General features: G+C 45.2%; 1 protein-coding gene across 2 annotated transcripts in view; it reads right to left on the minus strand.

Moving 5' to 3' along the window:
* The window catches only part of SACS (sacsin molecular chaperone), an 86149-nt gene extending 74178 nt beyond the window's left edge, over positions 1 to 11971 (minus strand). For both annotated transcript variants that reach the window (XM_043575135.1, XM_043575116.1), the window contains exon 1: positions 11868 to 11971. The gene's annotated coding sequence lies outside the window, so the exon portion shown is untranslated. The remainder of the gene's footprint in view (positions 1 to 11867) is intronic.
* Between the last annotated feature and the right edge of the window lie 6426 nt (positions 11972 to 18397).

An 18397-nucleotide genomic window follows, 5' to 3' on the forward strand; every position in this document is an offset into this window, starting at 1 on the left:
CAGTGCAATCAATTTTAGTATGACTTCTATAACTAACATCTAGCCTACAAGTTAGAATTCTAACAACTATTGTTCCTTTTTGGACACTGGAACATTGGTACGTGTGCATCTCCCCAGGACTTGTCTTTTTTCTCCAATTGTTCAGAACTTACCCCCTGTGAAAAGGCACAGCATAGGCAATACGGTCAATGATACTGTAATAGTACTGTATGATGACGGGGGGAGCTACTTTTTGGTGGACAGAGCAGAATGTATAAACTTGTTGAATCGCTATGCTCTACACCCAAAACTAATGTAACATTGTATGTCAACTACACTCAAATTTAAAATTTTTTTAAAAAAATTTAGAAAGAAATTACCCCCCGATGATATAACAATTGTATATGCATATTGATGAGAGAAGACAGCGTGTTACCTGGAAACACCAGTTGCCCGAACTGTAGTCACTGATGAGTCACCCTTATGTTTTTTTTCATATTTGAGGATCTGTGGCCTAACTGGGTGCCATCCATTTGTCACTTAAGAATTTTTAAAGTTACTCTGTGCTTACATAAATGTATTATGAAAGGAAACTCTCTCTTCACAACATACATGGAAACCCAGTCCTATGTGCCACAAATAGAGGCAACTCTAAAGATAAATAAGATGAATACAAAACAAAAGGAATCTTTCTAAATTCTGGTTGGTCTCTCTTCATTAAAAAGGGGGTTAGTAAATGGATGGGGACATTTAGAGCCTTTAATGATTTCATTTAGAAAGAAGAAAGACTGAAAATTAAGTATCCACTTCAAGAACTTAGAAACAGGTAATGGGACAAACCCAAAGGAAACAGGAAATAATGATGAGAGCAGAACTAATGAAGTGGAAAACAAAGACAGAGAAGAAAATATCAGCAAAGACAAAAGTGAGTTTGTTTAGAAGACACACTGGCAAACTTGGGGCAAGTCTGATCAAGATAAAAGCAAAGTCATTCACACAAAGGTAGTGCCGGGAATGAAACATGAGATGCATCAGAGATTAAAAAGATAAGAGATGATACAACCTTTTGGGTAATGAATTTTTAAATTTTGAAAATGGACAAATTCCTGGAAGAATATAAAGTACTAAAACGAATTCAACAACTAAGTCAATCCAGGAAATAGATTCGATCACTGATATTTAAAATCTTTTCACAGAGAACACATGAGGCTGGACAGTTTCACTGGTGAGCCGTACCAAATGTTCGATAAACAGATTACCTCTAATATCTTATAGATTCTACCAGAGAACATGAAAACAGACAATATGTCCAAGTAATTTCCTGAGGCTGATAATATCCCCAAATTAAATGATCTACACCAAACCGGGACAATTATGAAAAAGAAAAAGTAATGGCCAATCTCACTCATGCAAAAATTTGAAATACCTACTAGCAAGTTGAGTCCAGCAGTGTGTAATAAGCATAATACCTTATGATTAAGCTGATCAGAGAATAAAATTCAGTATCCATTAATAACCAAAAAAAAAATAAAGAAAAGGAAAGAAAACAAAAAACTTTAGGTCAGTGAGAAGTAGGTGAGCACTTCATTAAAGGGCAAACATACCCTCCTGTCTTAATTTCTATTCCCCATTTTACGGGAGGTGCCAGCCAGTGAAAGACAGAAAAGGGGGGAGAAGAATGAGAAACAAGGGGTGCAAGAGAGGAAGCAAAGCTGTCACTATTCACAGAGGGAATATTAAAAAAAAGAAACTTAGGCAAATTACCAAAATTAATAGTAGAGTGAATCAAGATTATTGATAAGTTCAACTGCCTTTCTACATACCAACAAGAGTTTGTGGATTTTTTTTAAGGTGTTCTGTTAAACGATAGCCATTTAGGGGCGCCTGGGTGACGCAGTCGGTTAAGCGTCCGACTTCAGCCAGGTCACGATCTCCCGGTCCGGGAGTTCGAGCCCCGCGTCGGGCTCTGGGCTGATGGCTCGGAGCCTGGAGCCTGTTTCCGATTCTGTGTCTCCCTCTCTCTCTGACCCTCCCCCGTTCATGCTCTGTCTCTCTCTGTCCCAAAAATAAATAAACGTTGAAAAAAAAAATTTTAAACGATAGCCATTTATAATAGCCCGGGGGGCGGGGGAAGGCGTTAGAACTTGTATAAAACTTCTAGGAAGAAAATCTGTCAACTTGAACAAAAAAACACTAAAGAGGCCCTTTTAAAAGTGGAGATAATGCATGTAATGCCATGTCAGCTCTCCTCAAATTGATCTTTTCATTCAGAGGAATTCCCACTAAAATCCCAGTAAGTTTTTAAAATAAAACTTGACAAGCTGATTCTCAGAGTTTTAGGGAAGAACAAAGGGACAAGAATTTTTTTAAAAAGACTCCTTCAGAAAGCTTTTCTAGATGTTGCATCTTAATGTAAAACTATTATAACTAAGTTGGTATGGCATTCACACAGGAACAATCAGAATAAAAAGCTTAGCAACAGGGCCCTGCATTCATGGAAACTTGATACATGACAGAGGTGTTTGTAGAACTCGGTGGAGAAAGCAGACCATTCGGAAAATGTTACTGGGACAAGCGGTTAGCTACGTGGAAACAAAATGTATCTGTACCTCCCACTGTGCACAAATACCAACACAAACTCTCATGAGCGAGAAGATCAAACCTTAAGCTTTTTAGAAAGAAATAGAACACAATATCTTAATGACTTCAGAGTAAAGAAGAATTCTCCAAAGAACAAATAGAAGCCACGGATCGTAAGACAAAAGATTGTTACAGTCAAACCATATTAAAACTAAGAACTTCTGTTCACCTAAGGTAAGCTACAAAAATCAGGAGAACGCATTTGCCACACAGATAATTGACAGTTTTGTGTCCAGAATAAAGAACTCTTGAAAATAAAAAAGAAACAGCCCCCCAAAAAGTATGCAAAATTCTCTAATTTATATATACTCTTTCGTATGCATAATATTTTCATTTAAAAAATAATAAAAATTATGGGGCGCCTGGGGTGGCTCAGTCGGTTGGGCGTACGACTTCCGCTCATGTCATGATCTCGTGGTTCATGGGTTCGAGCCCCGCATCAGGCTCTGTGCTGACAGCTTGGACCCTGGAGCCTGCTTCGGATTCTGTGTCTCCTTCTCTCTATCTCTGCCCCTCCCCTGCTCGCTCTCTCTCTCTTTCTCAAAAGTAAACATTAATTTAAAATAAATAAATAAATAAATAAATAAATAAATAAATAAATAAAAATAATAAAAATTAAACGTGTACTATAAATTGTGTCTTGTGCAGGGGATAATATTAAAAATAGGTTTATAACATGATGGAGGGCATATAATGATATCTTTGCTTAAGACAGTCTTTAATATCTTCCATTTATTGCTAGAACAGCTGTTAATGAAGAATGAGGTTCTGATGGAAAAATAGAGTCTACGAAATAAGGTTTTTACAGGAAGAAGGAAGGAGAGGAAGAAAAGAAGAGGGAGGGGAGGCAAGGAGAGAAGGAACTTGCAAAAGGGGTCATATCCTCACTGAATAATCTCATTTTTTTTGATGCCCATTTGAGTCACATCACATCTCCTCATTTCCCCAACACCGACCATTCCCTCGGTGATCAGGGCATGTGGCCTCCACGTTGTGAAACGCTCTGTGAGAGCCTGCTCCCCCAGCATTCCAAAGTTTTCCTCAGAGTTGCGAAGATCCACGTGGTGCCCATGAGCCCTTCTGAATCAATATGAAATTCTGCATGTGGCGTTTAAACGACAGCACCTTCCCCGTGTAGTCCCGTACAATCACACCCGTGGTTTCACGCAGTCCTCAAGCCTACTTGAGGAAAGAGGGAGACCAGCTGGTTCCCCATTTTACAGGTTAAGGGACCGAAGCTCAAAACACGTTAAGGCATGTGCCCACGCCACAAGGGGATACAGAAGGGAACGAGGTGACACACGTCCCCAGGGCCAGTCTATGGCAGATGTTGTCCATGTGAGTTTATAAATATGAAAACGTTCGTTTGCGAAGGCGTTAATCTTTGCGAAATGTAGCTCTGCAGGGGCAGGGCTAGAAGGGGAGACACTGCGCCTGCCATCACAGGGTCCCGTGGGCCACGAGGGCACTACGAAGGTCACACCGAGGAGGTGACAGAGCCCCAACACCAGCTCTAGCCCCTTCGTTCAAGAGCTTCTCCGATAAACCCAACTGCTTCCCATATAATGATATCGAAATGTCTGCAGCTCACCAACATTCACAAAGCACTTACTGTATATTCTTCTCTTTATTCTCATGATTATTTTGTCCTAATCCAAGATCAAAATATATAGGCCAAGGAAACATTAAAATGTCTTTTTTATTCCCAACTCATGATGGCACACACACACACACACACACACCTTTACTCAATTCAACAAACATCTATTTCTTGGTGTGTGATAATTTCACATTGTAAAAAAAAAATTTTTTTTTAATGTGTATTTATTTTTGAGAGAGAGAGACAGAGCGTGAGCAGGGGAGGGGCAGAGAGAGAGGGAGACACAGAATCCGAAGCAGGTTCCGGGCTCTGAGCTGTCAGCACGGAGCCCGACGTGGGGCTCGAACTCACAAACCGCGAGATCGTGACCTAAGCTGTAGTCCGGATGCTCAACCAACTGAGCCACCCAGGCGCCCCGATAATTTCACGTTTTAAATAAGCCTATATAGGAACACATCTCTGCTTGTGATTATGTATTCAGTTCTATTTCATGTTCATTATTTTAAACTCGGAAATGCTTCTTGTGCCTTACTGATGGTGACATTACGTGGGATCTTTATACTTCCATGTTTAACGCTTCTCTCGCATATAATAAATCTTCACCTGATAATGCATCCATTTTTGAGTGCTCCATTTACTTCTACAAATCCTTAACAATGACATCACACAGAAGACAGAAGCCTTTTTTGTGGCATCAGCCGTGAATGAGCAGCAGTCCAATGCAATTTAAGACAGCTTTTCAGGACGACCAAATTAACCATGAAGTGTTAACTCTGGTGTTTTTTACCGCTTTCATGATGTTGTGTTAACGTAGCTCATTAGCATAGCCAAGAAAATCAGTATATCCTACATTTTGTGCGCCGTTGAAATGTTACTGATAGTAAAATTATAATGCAGTATAGTAGGAGTGTCTTGCAAAGATAAAGTATCTTTTTTTTAATTTTTTTTATGTTTATTTACTTTTCAGAGAGAGACAGAGACTGAGTGTGAGCAGGGGAGGGGCAGAGAGAGAGGGAGACACAGAATCCAAAGCAGGCTCCAGGCTCCGAGCTGTCAGCACAGAGCCCAACGCGGGGCTCGAACCCACAGACCGCGAGATCGTGACCTGAGCCGAAGTCAGGGGCTTAACTGACTGAGCCACCCAGACGCCCCAAGATAAAGTATCTTTAATTCATTGAAGTGACTCCATAGATATTATCTTTTTGCAGTTTCATAACAGCCTGGTAATTCGGTAGAAAATTGTTAATTCTGTTTCACACGTAAGGAAATTGGTGCACAGAAAGTCAAGCGACATCCGACCCTGGGACTCTAACACGGGGTCTTCGACTTCTAGCTCTTACCTTATTCACCGAACACAACATCCGTACTCAGATATGATTTCCTTCTCTCCCATTGCTTCTTCCCCCAAAGGAAAGAAAGCCGCTTCCATCATGCCAAGTCCGGGGTGGGGGGCGGGAGGGGCGGGGGTTAGGAGCGCACGAGGAAGGCCGAGGCTGGAGAATCACGTCATCTCTCTGCGCCTCATCTGGCCTGCCCCCTCCCTGTGCAGGTTCATCAGAGAGACCACCCGGAACTGTGTCTAAAAGTACTCAACAGACTGCAGGTGACGTTTGCCAATCTTGGAGGTCCCTCTTCATGTTCGTGTAATATTCTCCAACACATGCGGGGCCAGGAAACGCACGCATGATACCCTCTGCCACCTGACTCAGGCCCTCGTCCCGGGCGTCGGGCCCGAACAGTTGGCTCTCTGAACTTGCTACTTGGGAACGGGGATTTGGACATCCATGCCGCCGGCTGTGGAATCCGTTCGTCTGGCTCTGAAAGCTGAGGCCGCTGCCCACGGCTGAGAGAGGCACGGCGTGCCGTTCAGCGACCTCTCCGCCTTCCCGGCAAAAATACCCTGTTCTGGCAATCAGGGTTTTCCCCGCAGCGGGCGAATTTGGCACCATCTACGGTCGCCTTTAAGGAGGAGGAAAGACCCGTGCCAGCCCCGCTAACTCACGGAGGTGAAGCTCCCTTCGAGATGCTCTGCGCGAAGCAGAAATGGCCCAGAGACTCGGGGCGGAAATCATGGCCCCGGTGGAGACAAGTGGTGACGTCCCCTCGGCCCAAAGCCGTCCTTTGGTGGGTAGGCGGGGAGGAGCGAGGGAAGACGAGGGGATTTCTAAGGTGGACTTCGCCAGAAAGCAAGAGGACAGAACAGACTTCCCAGGAGCTAGAACACACACACCCAGCTGCCACTCGTGGGAATGAAAAGAAAGGTCTTTCCTGCAGGGAACGAGATAGAAATATCAACAGGACCTACCCCTTGGACTTCATCCCCAGGATGATGTCCCTTCTCTTTGGCTTAGCGTGTCTGTTAAATACAGAACCACATGGGCTCGGAACTAGTAAAAGCCCCTCTTCATGGAGGGAGAGGAAGTGGCCTGTGGCCCCGAGGAAGCGAGGACATCTCGGGTGACCTCTCCCCCTTTCCACAGTTGGCCGTGCTGCCATATTCACAGGCACCGCGCTCTGCGGCTTTACTTATCAGAATAACGTTGGTTTCCCCAGAAACGGTCCTTCAACCCACCTACAGCAAACAACAGGGTCAGAGCTGCCCATGGTGACCTCCTGAGAACGGCATCCACGTTCATCTAAAACTGGGAACTAACAACCCACATTACTGTGTATCGCGTCTGACCAAAGCCACTGGTAGCGAAATCCTCCAGCATGCGGTGAAAATTCACCCTTGAAAGTCCCTCACGTCACGAGAACGGGGAGCCAGCCACAGACAGACTTCGGGCCCGCAGAAAGCCTCGACTGGCACTGCCCTCGGAATAATTGCCTGGCCCTCCTTAATGTCAGAACAAAACAGGAGTCGGCAGAGACTTTAAAATGGCATCTTTGCAAAATGGAGAAATCAGATTCATTCGCCCTGTACGTGAATGGAGCAAACTTAAGATTTTAAGACGTAGCAACTCTTTTGAGTGTCGCTAATGACAGGACTGTATGTATCGGCACGATCTGTTGCAGAAAAGGCCACGGTCACTAGTCATCATCTGACCTCAAACGCACATCCCTGTGATTGAAGGTGTCCGTAAATGCACTTTGTGGAGCACCAAAAGCAAAGTGAAAGGTGGGCGATAAGTAACTGGTTGGTTGTGTGCATGTGTGTGTAATTGAAGATGTCCGTGTACAATGCATAACAGAAAAGATACTGTATTTCAAATGGAATAAGAAAAAACTATGAGCTACTCCCTCAGATTCCGAAGCTCCTCTGTGTTACACAAATCTTCCTCCCCGACTTTGCTGAACACGCCTCAGGAGTGTTTTCTTCGTCGTTGACTCTCTCACTCAGTGAGATCTGGGGCCATGGATATGTAAGGCATTCAACAGAGATTGAATAATTTAGTCACTTTGGCCAATTTCCAGCTAATAAAAATACACGTACTTTTATAGCGTATCTTGGATCAAATTGAGGAGCCTCTATTTTCAGTCTTGTCAACTAATGGAGCAGATTGTCTGAGGCAGGAGTCTGGGGAGGGCTGGTACTGGAACGGGACCTCCTCAGAGTCTTGGGTTTATCTTTGGATCAATGTTATCAAAGATAACGTTTCACCCCAAAATAAGAGACCGTATAGATGAATTATATGGCATAGGAATTAGATCTCCATAAAGCTTTTAAAAAATAATGCATGAAAAATAGACTATATGATTAAAATACATCTCATTTCATATTATCTGACTAATATTATCATCCGGGTTTTTTGCAGGGAAAAAGAATATTTATTCACTCCCTTAAAAAAAACAAAGGGAGCATGCCATGGAAATCCACACCAGAGGCTTTACTCACCTGTCATCTGACCTCTGAGGTGGTGATTGTTAGCCTATTATCAGTGCCATTTAAGGAGGAGGAAACTGAGGCACACCCGAGTAGCTCAGGTCATGATCTCACGGTCTGTGGGTTCGAGCCCCGCGTGGGGCTCTGTGCTGACAGCTCAGAGCCTGGAGCCTGCTTCGGACTCTGTGTCTCCCTCTCTCTCTGCCCCTCCTCTGTTCACACTCTGTCTCTCTCTCTCTCTCTCTCTCTCTCTCTCTCAAAAAATAAATAAACATTAAAAAAAAAAAAAAGAAGAAGGAAACTGAGGTTCCAAGAGGTGAAGTATCAGGTCTAGTATGATGTAGAGTCAGTTTGCAAAACCAAGTTTGACTCCAAATAAATATATTTAAAATCTTGGGTATTTTTTTTTTCCATTCAGTAGCAAGGCCTCTGGGGAATATGAGGTGAGTTGGACATAATACGGTTTTCAGGATCAGGATTTTCTTAGAATGGTCACTTATTACACATTTAATAAACAAAAGCATTAATAAACAAAACTAGTGAGACGCTTGCATATTATGAGAAACTGATAAAGGTTGGATTTAATGTATGTTTTAAGCTTTAAAAACCTAACATTAATATCTTTATGCTCAAAGTAAATGACTCTCTAATTTATCAGTGAAGGTTCTGCTTATCTAGGGTTCCTAGACTTAGCAAATAGAAATGTGCCTAGTTAAGTTTGAATTTCAAATAAACAACAAGCAATTTTTTAGTGTATGTTTACCTTAGGCCATATTTCCTGTAACGGATCTGGTGACCCTATTAGTCATTTATTAATGCCCCTAAGAATTAATAATGACCCTAGTCATTTCTTAATGATTAAATTGATCACTGCACTAAAAACGAGGAGAAAGAGCTAAGCCTTCACTGCTAGAAGTAAAGTCGTGCACAAATTCTAGATACCTGAAAAATGCAAATACATGCGGCTCTCTGGCACTTGGTACTTAGATGAAACAAGGAGATCTATGAAGTGTAAGTGATCACCCACAACATTATTTGGGTCTTTGACTTCTTTTAATGTGTTGTAGTTTCAGGACACATGAAAAGGAAAGTGGGGATTAAATCACCCTCATTTTCTAATTTTCTAACCCGGAGCAGAACATTTAAATCAAATCTTTGGACACGACGTCACGGTAACCAGACCATCGACGCCCCCTTACAAAAGCGAGAACCGGTGCGCGTTGGATTTCAGGCCACTGTAAGCTCTGAGTGCTGTGAGAGGGGACACGGGGGTACAGGGGCCAGAGCTCAGCGTTTGCAGGCTAAGGACTCACTGACGTCTAGCGAGAAAAGTCAACTTGGATACCACCTGGTCGACCTCCCCTCTTTACAAATGAGAAATCGTTGGGGCTCTCTTCTCCCTTGGTCTTACGTTTTATCATCGGCAAAACAGGCCGGCTCTTCCTCGAGGCTATTGTGTCGAGGACAACGGACAATGGAGGTGAAAGCACGTGACTTGATCAAGTAACCGTTATACACCAAGAGTACCCCAAAGACAGGGTGTATTAATTGTGCACCCAGGACTTGAAGGAAACTCAAAGGGTATCTACGTCGTACCTCTGATCGCAGAGGTGAAGTCAAAGGACTTTCCGGTTAGCGCAAAGAGAAACCAAGGCCTCGGAGCTAGCACCGCACCCCTCGATTCCCGCCCAGTACTTCCCAGTTCACCACCACAGTGGCTGCGTCCTAGGCTCTAACGTCAGACGCGATGTGCGACGCGTAGAGTTTAAGGAAAGAAAAGGTGGCAAGGAGGAAGGAGAGAAGCACATACGAACAGAAACTAAACCAGCGACAGGCTGGCACTACAAAAAGCAAACTGCTGCTCAGGTTGTCCAAGGTCAGAAGAGCAACGGGATCTGTTCCGGTTTCCAATTTGGCACTGCTCGCATCAGTCCCATCTAGCGGTCCTCACTTGGACAGTCAATATCATCATCACCTCTGCCATCGTCAAGGCTTTAACAGGAGCTGTACAAAGACACATGGCCTTCCCTCCTCCAATGAACACTCTTGTGGCAGCGTGGAAACATCACCATTACGCTTACAGGCAAGAGATCCTAAGCAAGTACCGGGTATGTTTCTTTATATCTACTTAGAGCTGATTAAGATGCACTTGATCAAAAGATCATTTCAGAGTCCCTTCCTTTAAGGAAATGCTATGAGAAACCACAGTAGCCTGCTTCCCCACAGATCGGGGAATAGGAAGGTGGGTAGACCGAATGGGAAAAGTCAGAACTCCCGCTAAACAACAATACGGTGCACGTTCGGTGCTGATGCCCTCATGTGCATGACCTCATTCGAACCCGGGGACAGTTGTGTGAAAAACAACGGCCCACATCTCTAATATAGGAAGGTACTGAGACCCACAGAAGTTAAGTGAGTTTTCGGCGATCAGAGCTACAACGAAGCGTGGCTGAGATAAATACCTGAAGCTCCTGAGAACCAATCCAGCATAAACAGCAATACACCAGATGCCTCCGATGGAAGGGAACCTTGGTCTTTCAAAGAGCGTGACTGGGCTTTTCCTCTTATCATGGGAAGCATAGAAAACACCGTCTTCATCATGGAAAGAATCTCAGAAACCAAGCAAGGCACGAGGGAAAGACAGGAACGTGGAACATGTGGCTTGGCGTGTTTGAAAGGGAGGCTGAAGGAGCCTCGAACGCCAGAGACAAGAAGGGGGGAAATCGGCCAGCCAAACAGCCAGAGAAGGTACAGAAAGGATAAGTAAGACTTTGCGGCAGGATTCGGGAAGGGAGGCGGGTTAGTCACAAGCAAAACCACCGGGGCACCATGGTCACATACTGACCTGGTGCGTACCTGGTTATCAATGGGCAGCATGAAAAAAAAACCAATATAGGAGATTTACTTCCCACGTGACAAATACAATGGGATTACGCGTCGATTACTTTTCTCTGCTTTGGAGGAGAAATAAAGAGCTGCCCTTGCATGGAACTCGAGGGCGGTTCGTGCTGGGGAAACGCGTGGAACGAACCTGCTTTTGCCTTCCACTCACACAGAGCAGGATGAAACGAAAGCCCGGACCAGTGGCGTGTTAGAAACCAATCCGGCGGTCCGTCCTGGGGTTATTAACCTTGTTTCAAGAGAAAGAACCAGACGGAGAGGTTTCCTCCTTGTTAAAACTGGGATACTCTTTCTAAGAATGTGACGATCACTCGCTGGAAGAAAATGGAATGACTTGGTAAAATGCTGCTCAGTAAAAGCAGGATTTTCAAATCCCGTTATGTAAGGTAAGGATAATATGTGGAATCACGCAAGGGCGTGCTGTTTAAAATGAGGACAGCCAGTGTAAATTCCACCAGAAGCCGCTCTGAGAATCCCACTTGGTATTCAACAGGGCTCTTGACCCCCACACCCCGTTTTACAGCAAAGGACCCATTGTGACCAAACACTGCAAGCCCAGGGTGGAAATTAAAATGACAAAGCCGGGTGGTCTGAGCACGGGGACCACCGTGGATCTCTCTAGTAACGCGGCCGGCTGGCGTCTCCCCCCACCCCCAAACCCGCAGGCTGCCAGCCCCATTTAAAAAGAGCCCATTACTCACAGGTGCACGACCCACGAAAGAAGATTCTCTGCCTTCCACGGAAGGCAGTGTCTTAGGAGAGTGGTCAGTGCTGTCCGAAAACAACTGCAGTGACTGACCGACCTGGTTCCAGCCCAGCTCTCGGAGGACCCAAGAACCAATCACACCGTGGGCTCGCCGATTTCCACAAGCTTCTTCCCTTTCCCTTCCCGTTCCTTATCTAACCGGATCCTCAGCCACTTACCGGTGGCCATCTCAGCGCCTTTGTTTTCCTTTTGTCACATCAGCAGGCTCCAGCGTGACTGCCACCGCAGCCGCACTGGGTCCAGGGGACTGGATGCCGCAGTCAGCGGGGCCCCCCGCCCCCACCCAGCAGACTTTTTTTTTCTTTTTAAAGAGATAGGACCATCATCAACCTTAGGCTTTAATGATGCTGCAGAACGCAGCGCGGGTGCTCACGCTGGTCGTGCAAAATAACAAGGACAGTTTCTATTCTCACCAAATTGCCCAGATTAATTTTCGGACATAGGCACGGCTGACAAAAGCCCGCTCTGTTAAACGCGGGCCGAGTGGCCTTAGACAAGTCATTCGTGGGTCTCATTTAGCTCATGGAAATTGAGGAGTTGCGGCCAGGCGATAGTCTGGAAATGCTATCATTTGCTAACATCAGATACAAAACAGCAGCCACATACTCGCATATAAAAGACAATAACACGCTACGTTGGCCTTGCAGGTTATGGCTTACAAAGCGCTTTTCTTATTTTATTTGGATTTGGCTGTGAAGTTCCAAGGGTTAAAAAAAAAATTAAAAAAGAGCATTTACCCAAAATGTTTTGTAAATTAGGAAATGTTGCCCAGCTATAAAATGGTCTAAGTTTTCACTGGTAATGTCAGTTTAGTAATAAAAATATGGTAAGAATAAATTTAAAAAGAGCTCTATCTTCTTGCTTCCTAAAACGGGGGTTGAAATACCGAGAGAGCCTGTTTTTGTAAATAGCTCTCCCCCGCGACCCTTGGGTGCACCATATTCCTCATTATAGCCTCCTCGTACGACCGCCTACATCAGTAGAAATCTAGAATAGAGGCTTACCTAGAACCCCTTGAGCTTTGAAAGTCTGGGTCGCTTGACGTCTGAGCAAAATACCTGACTCCACTCAGCAAACTCCAGACCTGAAAAGGCTAAACTCTTACCTCTCCTGCGAAGACCAACTGAGGCCCAAAACAGCATCCACTCCAGAAGCAGCGTCACTGTCTGCAGCAGGGGCCTCCGCAGGGCCGCCGCTGAAGACACCAAATCTAATTTCCTTTGTGTCCTAGACTCACAGATTCAGGTATAGAGCATGCCCAGGAAATAGCAGGGCAATGTCCTATTCCAATAAAATCACTGTGTACCAACAAGGGAGAAATAGCGTCCTGACGGCCTTTTGTCTGACCCTCACCACAGCGCTTTGTGGGCCGCCAACAGTCTGGTCCTCAGGGGTATTACCCCCGTGGGGGTGAGCTTCTCCCCTCCAAGGGTGCCTCAGTTCTAGCAGCGCCATCTTGGATGCCATCAAATTAACTCAGGGCACATCTGTGGAGCACTGCCACATAGTTAGGTACAGGGGGCTGTGAGACGAATCTTCAACTTTCTTGTTCACGTAATGTGGTCATCTACATACTCCCATCGTTGAGCTCCTGGAGCCCCGTGGGCGCCAAAGTTATAAATTACCAGTACTTATAATTCCCGGTTCCTCCACCTTCCAAGGAAAATGGGTCCCTAAAGAGATCATTTTGTTTGGTTCAGTTGCCACGCTGCTGGGATGTAACAGAAACAAAGCGATAACGACTGTTACTGTTTTACGCTAATTAGAAAGACCGCGTGTGATTCTCTTAGCAAATAGGAGACATGGAGCCCATAATCCTACCATCTGAAGCAACCACTTTTTATCTTTTGGTATTTGATATATACACATTATATACATATTTTATGCATGTATATACATATATCTGGCTTTCCCGCTTAACATTGTATTGAAAACATTTTCCTCTTTCACTCTTTGAGGACATACTTTCTAACGCCTGCATGATAACACTTCTTACAGTTGTACCATAGTGTATTCAACCGATACCCTACTGATGGTCTTTTAGGTTGATATGTGCTTCTCTCAGAAAGGTTATGCCGTTTGCCCACCTACTCAACACTGAATGAAAGTGCCCAGTGACACACTGGTTGTGCAGAAATGACCAAGTGACGCAGAGGTTGGAACTTCAGGACCCCCACGTGCACTGCACCTGACATGCCTTTCGCTGTCTCGAGGATGTGCCCGTGGGGGCGGGGGGGGTTCCACATCCACTCTGAAGGTGGTTTCACGTGAAGCACAGCCCTTGACCTCGCCCCAGTCCAGACACACTGGCACACTCAGTAAACCATACGAGCCACTTAAAGTTGTGGTACGATTTATGGTCTTGAACACTGTGGTCAAAAGATTGAGGCTTTGTCCTAAACATGGTAAGGAGCCAAAGGTTTCTAGATAATCCGTGAATCGCAAATCCCGCATGTTCTGGTCAAAGATTGACTGTTGACACACGTGGTTTAGAGGTCAGCACATCTTTCCTCGCCTTAAGCTCACTCTGGCAAGCGACATATGAAAACATCGTCTAGTACCTCCCTTGCCCAGAACCACGAAGACTTAGCCGGAGGGAGAAGTCTTTGCCACTTTTCTAGGGCTTTTAAAGAGCTGGCACCAAGTCTCTGGCCTCTTCTCCTGGACGACTCCCAGCCACGGCTCTCGCCATGGCCCACTCTTCCTTTCTAGCCACATCATGTGGTCTGGAGTCCACGGGGCCTTTGTGGCCCTCTTCCATAAAGCCGTATGGGTGTCAGATGTTTATCAGCTCAGAAACAGCCATTGTTCCACCTGAGAGATGTTAGCTCAACCCCGACATCTACTCCTAATTCTAGAATCTTAGCCTTAGTATCTTTGTCACAGATTCTGTCAACTCGTGTCTGTATGATGCCAGTACTCTCTCAATCTCAGTAACTGCGTTTAGCAGCTCAGTGGGCCAACCATGGATTCGATCCCTATAAACCAGTACATGTCCACACAAAAAGCACGTATGCTTTTTGACCTTCTGTTTCTCCTTCTGTGAAATGGCAATATTAACTCTCCAATATGGGGATACACAGTTCTTGGCAGGTAATAGGGATCCAAATTAAAGAAGCTATTAGTTAGTTTTTTATCTTATTTTTTCTGCTTTAAGTCACTCTCCCAAATCGAGAAGTATAATTTTGGAACTGAGAGCCAGACACTTGCCCTTAAAAGATATCTATGTAACCTCAGCTCAAGACTTTTAGAAAATTCCAAGGTACATTTCTTTTTTTTTTTTTAATTTTTTTTTTCAACGTTTATTTATTTTGGGGACAGAGAGAGACAGAGCAGGAACGGGGGAGGGGCAGAGAGAGAGGGAGACACAGAATCAGAAACAGGCTCCAGGCTCCGAGCCGTCAGCCCAGAGCCCGACGCGGGGCTCGAACTCACAGACCGCGAGATCGTGACCTGGCTGAAGTCGGACGCTTAACCGACTGCGCCACCCAGGCGCCCCCCAAGGTACATTTCTAATCCCAGCAGCAATGTGATCCCATGACATGTTCTAAGAAGGACACACAGACTCTAAGTTATGAAAATATGGAGGGCATCAGATGACAGAAATATGACCTCGTAAGCATCGTGGCTCCCAAGTACAACCACGCGGCCATGGTAAAGGCACCCGCCATTTTGTAGATTTCTTAAAAATCCCCACAGCTTCTAGTCCAGGGTAGGCATGTAGTAGACGTGTGGTCAATGTTAGCTGAGCAGAGAACTTGGGGGCAGAGCCCGCTTCTTCCTTGGGCCAATTTTATTCTCATGTCTCACTATCAAATTTAGGGGACCAGAATATGCCATCCTAAAATACTCCACTTTGTCACAAGGATTATTTTGCACTGAAAACAACTGAGAAGCAGCAGACACAGAAAAAACTCTTTGTCCCCGTGTTAATCACCAGGGAGGAGCCCAGAGGAACATACATACCTTGCTAGAACCCCCCTTACCAGCCATTAGCTTTCCCACAATTTGCCACCCCTAAAAGCCTGAGTCCCTTCTCCTTTGTCTTGTCTCATCTCTACAAACTTACCGTTCTTTGCGAAGACCCTAGATGGAGCCCCAAGTTCTAACCACCCCTTTGAGTCACTGCTCAGCGTTGGGTTCCTCCAGTGTTACTGCACATCGCACACACTGTTAACCTTTGTGTGCTTTTCTCTTGTTCGCCTGTCTTGTGTCAGTTTAATTTCCCAGCCCCACTTGTAGAACACGGAAGGAGGGAAGAAAGGGGTGTCTACTTCCCTGCCTACAGTTACAGACTCGCGACTGGCTCCCTGAACTAGTTTCCAAGAAGTCAGTCCCTAGAGCTTAGCCCTGACAACATTCCCTGCAGTTTTCTAGTCCTGTGATGTTCCAGGAAAACACAGGCGTCTTGAGGCGTGGCCACACAGACAGGTAGACCAAGACCACAGTGCACAGCTTCCTTACAAGTAGCTTTCTGTACACAGCCACGGTGGTGTTCCTTTGTCCCTTCTTCACCCCTTACAACATTGCAATGAAACCTTGCAGACTCCGTGCTTCTTAATTACAGCGTGCCCCGTTCTGCCACAGGATGCGGTGGAGGCATAATCACAATCAATTTTTAAGGTCGATGATTAAAGTCATCCTGGTCACCTAAAAAAAAAAAAAAGAAAGAAACTGCACACCAATTTACAGGATCATCAACTCACTGGGAAAGGATACTATTGTCAACAACCCACACCTCGCTGAGACCACAGAACAGAGTCTCAGCAAGCAGAAGTGGTCTCAGATGAGCCCCCCCTGCTCCCACATTTAAAAAAGAAAACTTCAGGGGCCCCTGGGTGGCTCAGGCGGTGGAGCGCCCGACTTCGGCTCAGGTCACGATCTCAGGGTTCGTGGGTTTAAGCCCCGCATCGGGCTCCATGTTGACAGCTCGGAGCCTGGAGCCTGCTTTGGATTCTGGGTCTCCCTCTCTCTCTGCCCCTCCCCCTGCTCACGATATCTCTCTCTCTCCCTCTCTTTCTCTTAAAAATAAATAAACATTAAAAAACAATTTTAATTAAAAAAAAGGAAACTTCATTTAAATATGCAAAAATCAACCATCCTACCACTCAGAAAAAAACACTCTTGGTACTTTAGTGGGTGTAACTCATTCCATGTTATTTCCCGGGCATGTGTGTGCACCACCACCGAGTTATTAAGGCACCGCGTGGCTTCCAGGTGCAAGGCCCTTTTCCATCTGCTGCTACAGTCAACAAATGGCGGAAAACCAAATAGGCAAGGGCCCTCCCCTGGGGAGCTTGTACTGCAGTGGGGAGAGACCAAATAAAATAAACATGCATATGTCAAGTGGTAAATGAATAAATAAATAAAAAGGAAATTAAGCACCGTGAGAAGGTGTTGTACAGGTGCTATTTTAGACGGAGAAGGAACTCAATCAAGTTATCTACGTCAGGGGCGCCTGTGCGGCTCAGTCGGTTAAGCTTCCAATTCTTGATTTCGGCTCAGGTCATGATCTCCAGTCGGGGGATTGAGCCGTGCACTGAACTCCACACTTGGGATTCTCTCTCTCTCTCTCTCTCTCTCTCTCTCTGTCTCTCCATCTCTCTCTCTCTCTCTCTCTCAAAAATACAGAAACATTTATTTTTTTATATTAAATATAATTTATGGTCAAATTGGTTTCCATACAACACCCAGTGCTCATCCCAACAGGTGCCCTCCTCAACGCCCATCACCATAAGAGACTCTTAAACAAATTTAATACTTAATTTAGTACATTTAATACTTAAAATGTTAGTTTATTTTTAATTGCACAAGTCACATATAATTGGGTTTTTCTTGGACATGATCGGAACCCCACGGCTAGAACGAACTTTCTATTATAAAGCCCATCCTCAGGGCGCCTGGGTGGCACAGTCGGTTAAGCGTCCGACTTCAGCCAGGTCACGATCTCGCGGTCCGTGAGTTCGAGCCCCGCGTCAGGCTCTGGGCTGATGGCTCAGAGCCTGGAGCCTGTTTCCGATTCTGTGTCTCCCTCTCTCTCTGGCCCTCCCCCGTTCATGCTCTGTCTCTCTCTGTCCCAAAAATAAATAAACGTTGAAAAAAAAATTGAAAAAATAAAAAAATAAAGCCCATCCTCTGTTTCTCATCTCAGAATAAGTAACCATCGTCATACGTCTCCTTTCAGAGTAAATCGTCTCAATAATGCATATGCTCATGCAGACATACTGACAGCATGTTGCAGTGAATCTTCCAAAGGACATAAATTCTACTTTCCTTTCTGCAACTTGCTTTTCTCACCTAACAATCTGCCAGTAAATATTCTTATATTTCCATGCCAGTGCCCCATTCTTTCTTTCCCTTTAAGTAGGCTTCACTCCCATTGTGGAGCCCAACGTGGGGCTTAAACTCACAGCCTTGAGTTCATGACCTGAGCTGAGATCAAAAGTCAGACGCTCACCCGACCGAGCCACCCAGGGGCCCCAGCATCCCATTCTTTCTAGCTATTGCGTGGTATTCCATGGTTAGGACACATCATATTGTATTTAACTCTTCCATTTTGATAGATACTAAGGTGACTTCCAACTTGCATCATCAAAAAATAAAACCGTAGGGGCGCCTGGGTGGCTCAGTCGGTTAAGCGTCCCACTCTTGGTTTCGGCTCAGGTCATGATCTCACGATCCAAGATCG

The sequence above is a fragment of the Prionailurus bengalensis genome, chromosome A1 (genome assembly GCF_016509475.1).
Source record: "Prionailurus bengalensis isolate Pbe53 chromosome A1, Fcat_Pben_1.1_paternal_pri, whole genome shotgun sequence".
NCBI classification, from domain to species: Eukaryota; Metazoa; Chordata; class Mammalia; order Carnivora; family Felidae; genus Prionailurus; species Prionailurus bengalensis.